The sequence below is a fragment of the Neoarius graeffei genome, chromosome 3 (assembly GCF_027579695.1).
Source record: "Neoarius graeffei isolate fNeoGra1 chromosome 3, fNeoGra1.pri, whole genome shotgun sequence".
Lineage (NCBI taxonomy): Eukaryota > Metazoa > Chordata > Actinopteri > Siluriformes > Ariidae > Neoarius > Neoarius graeffei.
Window position 1 is genome coordinate 36,510,744 of NC_083571.1, and position 10,173 is coordinate 36,520,916.

Consider the following 10,173-nt stretch of genomic DNA (forward strand, 5'->3'; position numbering starts at 1 on the left):
CTCGACGACATCCTTATCTTCTCCAAGACCGTGCAGGAGCACCGCCACCATGTCCGCCAGGTTCTCCAGAGGCTGCTACAGAACAATCTGTTCGCCAAGGCCCAGAAATGCGAATTTCATGTTCCCGAGGTCTCCTTTCTGGGATTTATTGTACGGACAGGCCAACTCCAAATGGACCCTGCCAAGACCCTGGCCGTCCGGGATTGGCCTACTCCCAAGTCCGTTAAGGAGGTTCAGCGGTTCTTAGGATTCGCTAACTTCTACCGCAAGTTCATCAGGAACTTCAGTTCTGTGGCAGCACCCATGTCAGACCTCACCAAAAGGATAGGTGGATCTTATGTCTGGTCTCCTCAGGCAGAAAAGGCATTCAAAGACCTCAAGGACCGCTTCTGCACGGCACCCATTCTGGTCCTCCCAGACACCTCCCAACCATTCATCGTGGAGGTGGACGCCTCGGACAGTGGTGTCGGCGCGGTGCTCTCTCAACGTTCGGAAGGAAAGCTGCACCCCTGCGCTTACTTCTCCCACCGCCTGAGTCCTGCGGAGTCCCGGTACGATGTGGGGGATCGAGAACTGCTACCGGTCAAACTGGCCCTTGAGGAGTGGAGGCACTGGCTGGAGGGAGCGCAACATCCATTCCTGGTTTGGACTGACCACAAGAACCTGGAGTACCTCCAGCAAGCCAAGAGACTGAACCCTCGACAGGCTAGGTGGGCCCTGTTTTTCAGTCGGTTTGACTTCACCCTCTCGTACCGCCCCGGCTCCAAGAACACCAAACCTGACGCACTGTCCAGGCTGTTCTCTGCCACTAACAGGGAGAATGAAGTTGGGCCTATTATCCCGGTGTCCCAGATTGTGGCCCCTGTCCGCTGGGGTATTGAGGAGGCTGTTCGACGAGCCCAACGCCAGGACCCCGGTCCTGGGACGGGGCCACCGGGCCTCTTGTACGTCCCACATCAAGCCCGGGCCAAGGTTCTCCAGTGGGGTCACTCTTCCCCTCTCACAGCCCACCCGGGAGCTCGGAGGACCCTGGACTTCCTGAAAAGACACTTCTGGTGGCCTAACATGGAGAAGGAAGTAAGGTCATTTGTCCTGTCCTGTGAGGTTTGCACCAGAACCAAGAACCCACGACAGCGTCCCCAGGGTCTCCTGCATCCTCTGACCATTCCCCAGCGTCCCTGGTCCCACGTGGCAGTCGACTTCATCACGGGTCTCCCTGAGTCACAAGGTAACACGGTCATTTTGGTCATAGTTGACAGATTCTCCAAGGCCTGCCGCTTCATACCACTGTGCAAACTCCCCTCTGCTCTTGAAACAGCGAAACTTATTTTTAATCATGTCTTCCGAGTCTTTGGTCTTCCACAGGACATCGTCTCAGACCGAGGGCCCCAGTTCTCCTCCCGAGTGTGGCACGGGTTCTGCAAGGTCATCGGAGCCACTGCCAGCCTCTCCTCTGGGTTTCACCCACAGTCCAATGGTCAGACGGAGAGGCTCAACCAGGACCTGGAAACCACCCTGCGAGGCCTGGCTATGGATAACCCGACATCGTGGAGCACCTGGCTGCCATGGGCGGAGTACGCCCACAACACCCTGCAGTCATCGGCCACCAAGCTGTCGCCATTCCAGTGCCAATTCGGGTTCCAGCCACCTCTGTTCCCGGACCAGGAGGAGGATGGGGGGGGTGCCCTCGGTCAACCAATATGTGAGACGGTGTCGCAAGACCTGGAGCAAGGTCAGGAAGACCCTCATACAGACCTCCAGAACCAACCAGACTCAGGCCAACCGCCATAGAAGACCTGCCCACGCTTTCCGCCCTGGGCAGCGGGTTTGGCTGTCCACTAAGGACCTTCCGCTGCGGGTGGAGAACCGCAAGCTTGCTCCTCGCTACATTGGCCCCTTCAAGGTGGTGCGCAGGGTGAACCCTGTCTCCTACTGGCTCCAGTTGCCCCGGACTCTGAGGATCAACCCCACTTTCCATGTTTCCCTGTTGCGGCCCGTACTGACGTCTACGTATGCCCCTGCCCCTAGGAACCCCCCACCCCCCCGCATCTTCCAGGGGCAGACTGTGTTCACTGTGAATCGCCTGCTTGACTCCCGCCGGGTCCGTGGTGGGTTGCAATATCTGGTGGACTGGGAGGGCTATGGTCCTGAGGAGCGCTGCTGGGTTCCTGCTCGGGATGTCCTAGATAAAGAACTGTGTCGGGACTTCCATTCGGCCCATCCGGATTGCCCTGGGAACGTCAGGAGATGCTCCTAGAGGGGGGGGTCCTGTTAGGACTAGGACTGTTTTGGCCTCTAGAGGCCGCTGTTTTTTCCTTTTCGTGTCATGTTTATTTTGGCCTCTAGAGGCCGCCACTGTTCCTGTGTTTTGTGTTTTTGTTAATTGCCTGTTTAGTCCTAATTATCTTCACCTGTGTCCTTAATTAGTTTGTGTATTTATACCCCTGAGTTCAGTCCTCTTGTCACGGAGTCTTTGTGCTGTTATGTTTATCTCCAGTTTCCTCTGTACCGTGTTCTTTGTTTTGCACTTTGCTTTTCTGTTTTTTTGGCTTTTGTTTTGTACCTTTGGATATTTTTATTTTTGTGATCTTCTGAGCTTTTGCATTTTTGCCTTTTCCTTTTTGGACTTTGAACTTTTGATATTTTATTTTTCCCTTTGTCTTCCCAGTATTGGTTTATACTCTTTGTTTTTGTTTTCCCCTGTATATAGTGTATATAGTATAAATAAACCTTTTGATACTTTTTCTACTTCCGCCTCACGCCTGTGCATTTGAGTCATCCCCCTGGTGGCCTAGTGGGGGTTTGCTGGATTATCACACCAACGAACCAGGTTCGAATCCCAGCAAAACCCTAACAGTCATGTCATCCTCTGGATGACGGGCAGCTCCTGTGGGAACCCAGGCCAGTCTTAACCTAGGAAGAGATGGACATGGATGTCAGAAACCACACCAATAATCAATTTCCACTTCACTCTTCTTGTCTCCAGTCTTGTTGTGGGCAGTGGCTACCTTTCATGCATTCCCATGCATGCAGGTAACCTTGACAGTACTGTGGTTTCCCGTAGCCACAGGCAGGATTGAGGGCCAAATCAGGGTGATGGTATTGCCAGAGTTAAGGAGAACCTCCACTGGTCAGCCCTCCATTTGTACAGGGGCACTCAGGACATGGAGGCTGGTGAGGGAGTGGACAATGCAGCCAGCTATCCATGGTTTCCGGGCTGGACCAGAGGGAGGCTGCTTGGGTATGGTGGGGATGGGCTCATCAAGGGGCCCAAGAGAGAAAGTGGGGTGAGGCAGATGCCTTTGGGGCCTGGTGTTGGGCCAGGAGGTGGGGGTACGTGCTGCTGCCATCCCCAGCCTCATTTTCACAGTCTCTTGTTTACTCTGGTCCAGGGTCACCAGAGCACACTCCAGGGAATCTGCCAGCTCAGCAGGGGTCTGGGGAGCCCTCATCCCAACAACCATGCACTCTTCAGGGGTAAGGACACTCCATAGTGACCTGCTCTACAACCTGGACTGTTTGTTGCTGCAATGCTCCTGTTGTTTTTAAATGCACTGTAGAAATAAAGTGACTTGACTTGACTTGATGAGCATTGCTCATTGCTGCAGCCAGTGCTTGGAAGTCCTCAAAAGTTTATCCATCTGGCTGTGGGGGTTAACACCAGCCCGAGATTCCCAGTGGTGGAATTCTGTTGTGGCCTGGCAGGAGAAGAACCCGCAACGCCCCAAGATCTGCTACTTCAGAATGGGGTAATCCTCTGCTGAGGCCAGGGGGTGGCTGAAGTAGGCCAGTTGGACTTCTCTCATGAGGAGGGGAGCCAGAGCCCTAGCCCATTCTTCTTCTGGCCAGCTCTCCCTGTATGACATCTGCTCAAAAGTGTACAGGTAAGCTTCTACATTGTCCACCAAGGTGAGTTTGTGGAGCAGATGGAGAGCCTCCTGGCAGGCATCCAGGAGGTGGACTGGGAGGGGAAAGGCTCTGGCCCACTGCTGCAGCAGCTACTGGGTGGCAGTTTGGAGACCTTTTGCAAGTTCCTATGGCAGATTAGGGCAGAACCGGCCCTGGCTACATTTCAGGTGTAGTTTGTTTTATGTATGTATGTACTTGCATAGATGTGTACTTGGTCTTCCAATATGGCGCCTAACAAAATCTCGCGGCTCGGTGACATCATGCGGTAGCCCTCTATAGGGCCTGACTAGCCTTTGGTAACACACTAAACGAATTCTCTTTCATTTTTGGCACTTTTTCTGTTTGTGTAGATGGGAAGACATACTGAGAATCCAAATCGCCAACATTTGAAATAATAATTGTTTTGAATTATTTCTTGTCTTATTTAATTAAGGTTGTAATAGAATTAGCCTACATTTGGCTTAAGCTGGATGAGACAGAGACATAATTTTATAGCCATTTGTTAAACAGCTGACAGGGAACGTAACTAACCGTTCCGGGAACGAAATTTTTTTGTTCTAACCGGTTCGGGAATGTCTATTTAATGGTGGAACTCAAAACCGGAAACGTTAAAATTCCGTTTCTGTTCGGAACGAACCAATAGGAAAAAAATTCTGGTTCAAAGCCCTGCTTTACAGTACACTGAGGAGGGTGTACAAACTTCTGCACAACCTCACAGCAAGTTTTAATTCTTTAGAAAGTGTGGAAAAGCTCAATGTGACTTACACACGAGAGCGATGAGAGTGACTCTTGATGTCTCCATCTCAGACACTGGTGCTGAGCGGCTCGTGCTGCTGAAGCTCTTTCGTGCGGTTGTGTGTTCTTTAATCTGATTGGTCCACGTCAGTGGAACGTTTCTCTCTCGCTCTCTAACAGCTCATTGGTTGCGCTTAAACTGTGATGTTTACTATTTTAAAATGAAGAGACTGATGTAGATAGAATCTTTCACGTGATTGGTGAAAGCCAATGGAACATTTTTTTATCACCTTGGGGGTCGTGAACGCAGGTTTGTAGCTAAGAAACACTTTTTCCATTCAAAACAAAAAGCCACTACAGCAGTGAGCTTCAGATTTATAACATTTAATACCAGATATTTATTTCCCCTCACAGTGGGCTTCTATATATGTTACTTATCTTTGATCTAATTCATCATCAATGAAATATCAGAGTCACAGGAGAGATCAGTAATACATACACTCATATGATGTGGAATTACAAGGTGATTTTTCATACCTAGTTTTGTCCTAAGTGACTGAGGATTTAACCTGCAGGGTGTAAAGCAGATCTGAGATCAGAGACTGATGGAGGTCAGAGTGTCGCCTGAGGTGCAGGGCCTCACTGTGGGTTTCCTGTTTCAGGCAGAGTGAAGTTGCTCGCTCATCCATGTACATCTGCTCAGTTTATATTATTATTATTGTTGTTGTTATTGTTTTTATTATTTATAACTGGATCCTGTCTGGTTCTCCTGTCAGAGTCAGTGCAGGACAGCATATGATCTACTTTAACTTATTCAGTCTAAAAGAGGGTTTTTATGGAAAGACAAAGCTGATGACAGAAAATTGGTGAACACACACACACACACACAGGCTTTAAGAGCGGAGGATAGAAGCATTGTTTTATTTATCTGATATGTTCATGAGCTGCAGGCCACTACAATGTTTTACAGCATATAGCTGGAGGACGGAGGACCTGCAGTCTTGTCTCAGATTAGTGGATCATGCCTGTATTCATCAAATGGCACCATGTGGTTAAACAAAGAAACATGCAGGATGGCTTCAAACATCTACAGCTGACAGGTGACAATTGTGGCATGCTTAAAGAAAAGGCCAACACGTAGAGCTAAAGAAGATGCCAGATAGATCAATTAGAACTGAACCATAGAGAAATGGAAGAAGGAGGCATGGTCTGATGAGCCTTGGGGGAAGCCATGGCCTAATGGTTAGAGAAGCAGTTTTGGGACCATAAGGTTGCCAGTTTGATTCCCTGGACTGCCAGGAATGGCTGAAGTGCCCTTGAGCAAGGCATCTAACCCCCAACTGCTCCCCAGGCTGCTCTGGGTATGTTGTATGCTCTGGATCAGAGTGGGTGCTGTTAATGTAATGTTTTCTTTTACATTTTGTGGAAGGTCAGGTGCATGTGTGTCTCTTACCTGAAGAAGAGATGGCACCAGGATGCACTCTGGGAAGAAGGCAAGCTGGCAGAGGCAATGTGATGCTCTGGACAATGTTCTGCTGGGAAACTTTGGGTCCAGGCTTTCATCTGGATGTTACATTGTCTTTTTAATTTGATTAAATTTTATTGAACACAATTTTTTCACGATACCAGAAATTTTAAGTGAATCGATCCAGAGTGTGTTTCAACTGATCCAAACTCGGTGTCTCTGTTCTTAATGGCCTTGATCATTTAACACCTAGACTGTAGAGCTGATGTTAGATCAGTAACTAAAGGCCCGGTCCCACTGGCCGATGGACACAAAACGTATGCAAAAAGGACACAGCGGACGAGCAAAATTTCGGGGGTGGCTCTCTCCGTTTTCATCCACTCCAGAAATGGACAAAATTGGCGAAAATTTGCGAAAACAGAACGGAAAAGAACGGTCGTGGGTAGTATATAGCGGGGATGTTAAACGCATGTTCATAGTAAGCCTAGCGGATGAAAGCGGATGGAAGTGGATGACAGCTCCGAATGGGTTACCGGTGATAACTGAGAAGCGGACGCATAGCAGAAAGAGCGGATGCATAGCGGATGAAGGGGATGCATCACGTACGCCTAACGGAAACAAAGGGGATGTTGCGCGGATGTATATCGGATGCAGACCGTTCACTGCGCTAGGTGTCCTTCTACATACTCTAGACATACTCCAGACATCCTAAATATACGAGATACATCCCAGATATAAACGCTTTGTCCGTTTTGAATACTTTATATACGAGATGCATACGCTTACATCCTTTCTATTTCCGTGCTATTAACGACGAATAGACGTTTCATGTACCTTATCTTTCCTCCCTCTTTCCGTTTTCAGCTGCAGCGGATGTGAGTTGCGAGGATGCCCAGAGGATGCAGAGAGGATACAGCAGACGTTTAACGGATGATAGAACGTCTGTTGCTCGTATATGTCATGGATTTACATCGTACACGGCGGAAAGTTCATCCGTTCTAAAAGTTTTGTGCAGCTCAAAACTTTTTGCGCGGATGAAATCACAGTGGACGGATGCTCGATGGATAGAGCGTATGAAGCACGTATGCAATGAGTACACAACAGATGCATAGCATTTTCCAACGGATGGCAAAGATTTTTTTACGTTTTACATCCTCTTTGCATCCGTAAGTGCAGTGGGACCGGGCCTTAAAGATGCACAGGAAGTGGCTTTAGCTGCCAGGGCCTGAGAGAATGTAGCTTAGATTTCCTGTGTGCATGTAAATAGGACTGTGTGTGTGTGTGTGTGTGTGTGTGTGTGTGTGTGGGCGCACACGCGTGTGTGTGTGTGCGTGTCCATGTGTGTGTCCATGTGTGTGTACATGTTCTGAGCTGCAGGGCCTTGCTGTGGATTTCTGGTCTTGTTGTTCACACACAGAGGAGAGATACACTGCTTTAATAATCTGATATGTTCACTAACTATTTTAAAAAGACCTGTCGTGTGTGTATGTGATATGAGTGTTTGTACACATTTCAGGAGTGTGTGTGTGTGTGTGTGTGTGTGTGTGTGTGTGTGTGTGTGTGTGTGTGTGCTTGAGATTCAGAAATGTATTTATTTCAGTGATTTTACTCTCAAGTTGAGAAATTGGCCATGAGGCAGGTAAGTGTTTCATCCTGGCCCAGATACCCAGCCATGGGTTTCTGATGAGTTGCATGGAACAGAAGTTCCTTACAGCTCTTTGATACCTACATTTGGATCATCTCTTCTTTAATTTGAGAGTCCTGTGTCTCATGATATAACCTATCCCTAATAATAAAAAAAAAATATGGATGGGTGAGCACAAAATTTGGCTGGATTTGATGTCTGTCAATTATTCCCACTTGATTGAACACCTACCTCAGGTTTTTGTCTCATGACTGCTCCAAGGGGAACTCCCGAGGGGAATCCCTGTGTGGCAGTGGGGGTGTGGTCAAGCATCAGTTTAAGAATGGAGGGCAGAGTCAGGGAAGTTGTGTGGCAATGTGAGCACACCTGTTGTCAGCTGATGTTGTGTGTGTGTGTGTGTGTGTGTGTGTGTGTGTGTCTGTTTTAGTGATGACAGAGCATTGAAAATGAGGGGGAGAGCGAAGAGGCGGCTGTCTCGCAACCACAGCATGTGTGTGTGTATATGTGTATATATGTGCAAGTTGATGTTAAGCTGAAAAGCAAGAGTCAAAATAAATAAGACTGTGTTCAGTATCATTTTCCTGCCTGTCTGCACTTCAGTGTTCCATCCACCCTCAGGGACATACTACACTGGTGCCGACATCCAGGACACTGAATGGAACTGCTCATGGAGTCCTCCCCATTTAAAGACCTTGTCCATGCCCTTGCTGATGCCCAACCAATCCAATACCAAGCACTGATCGCCCTGTGTAAAGAACAGGATCTGTGCTTTGAGGCCTTGTTGCAGGCTTGGCAGAAAGTTTGTCAGGCTTTCTGGCACTTGCTCATGTTGGCGGGGCATCCATGGACCTCTCCGTCAGCACCCTCACAAAGATGGGGTCTCACGACAACCCAGAAGCCCTGCTCATGCTCTTTGAGGAAGCTGTAGAGGCATGGGGGTGGCCGGTCGAGCAATGAGTGGCTCGTTTTCTGCCACTCCTCACTGGAGAAGCCCAGCTCACTGCCCAACAGCTGCCTGTTTACAGGCCGCTCAACTATGCTGACTTGAAGTGAGCTGTCTTGCAGCTTGTCAGCTGCTCCCCAAAACAACATCATCAGTGTTTCCGCATGCTGACACTGGATGAAGTTGGCCGGCAATTTGCTTTCGACCCACTATTCCAGGATGCCTGCCACTGGTGTCTGAGGGCAGAAGACAGTGACGCCGAGGGGATCATCAATGCTGTGGTGTTGGAGCAGTTCATCACACAGCTGCCAGAAGGGATAGTGGAGTGGGTCCGTTGCCACTACCTGGTGTTGCTGGATTGTGTGATTGAGTTGGCAGAGGGCCATCTGGCAGTGATTCCAGTGACAGGCGGACATCCAGCCTCTTCTCTCTCTCTCTCCCTCCCTCCCTCCCTCCCTCCTTCAATTCCCCCTCTTCTCATCCCCACCCCATCCCTGCACCATAGAAAGGGGGGCTGACCCTCCCAGCCAGCTTGCTGAGCCTGTGGTGTTCCCTCCTTCCTTCCATTATGTGTCTGTGTCTTCTCCCACTCAGGTGAGTGATCCCGGCAATGCCAGTGCATAGGTGAAGCCTGGGCAGGTATCCTGGATCTGTGGGGAGTCTTGGCATTTCCATAACCAGTGACAAGTGCTGGAGGTGTGTGCCATGTTCTGGATCCCTGATGTGCCAGAGACCACCTTCGATTGGGCTGGAGCACATTGCATATTGGTGAGCATTGAAGGGGAAACATATCACGCATTGGTGGATTCCAGTTGTAATCAGACCTCAGTCCACCAAAGCCTGGTTCTAGGTGAGGCATTAGGGGGAGCACAACTGGTGAAGATTTTATGTACACATGAGGATGTTCATGAATATCCACTAGTATCCATTCACATCGTATTTTGGGGAACAATACATAGTGTACAGGTGATAGTTAGCCCACGCCTCACCCCCCCACTGATTCAGGGGACAGATTGGCCAGGGTTTAATGTTTTATGGAACGTGTAGTTGTGGGCTGATCCTGCAGTAGAGTGTCACATGGAGATCCCAGTGTGGCATTGTCTGGGAAAGCAGTCAGTGCGTCAGTGTGATATGGAGAAATGGGAGCAGCCAACCCCTCTCTCTCAGGGATTTCCTTGAGGATTTCCTCTTTGCTCAACCCAAGAGAAGACTCTGCATCATTCTTTTGACTGAGAGTAGTCAATGGTCAGACCCTCCAGCCAAATGCAACACTCTCCTTCCTGTACATCACGATTATTAAAGATAGGTTATACTGAGTGATGCAGGACACTCATACCTGTGAGGAAATAACCCAGTTGTTAATCCCAAAGAACTCTTGGGAAATCTTATTCCATGTGGCTCAATTTAACCCTATGGACAGATACTTAGGTCAGGATAAGACACGAGCCCGAATAATGGCCCAGTTCTATTGGCCAG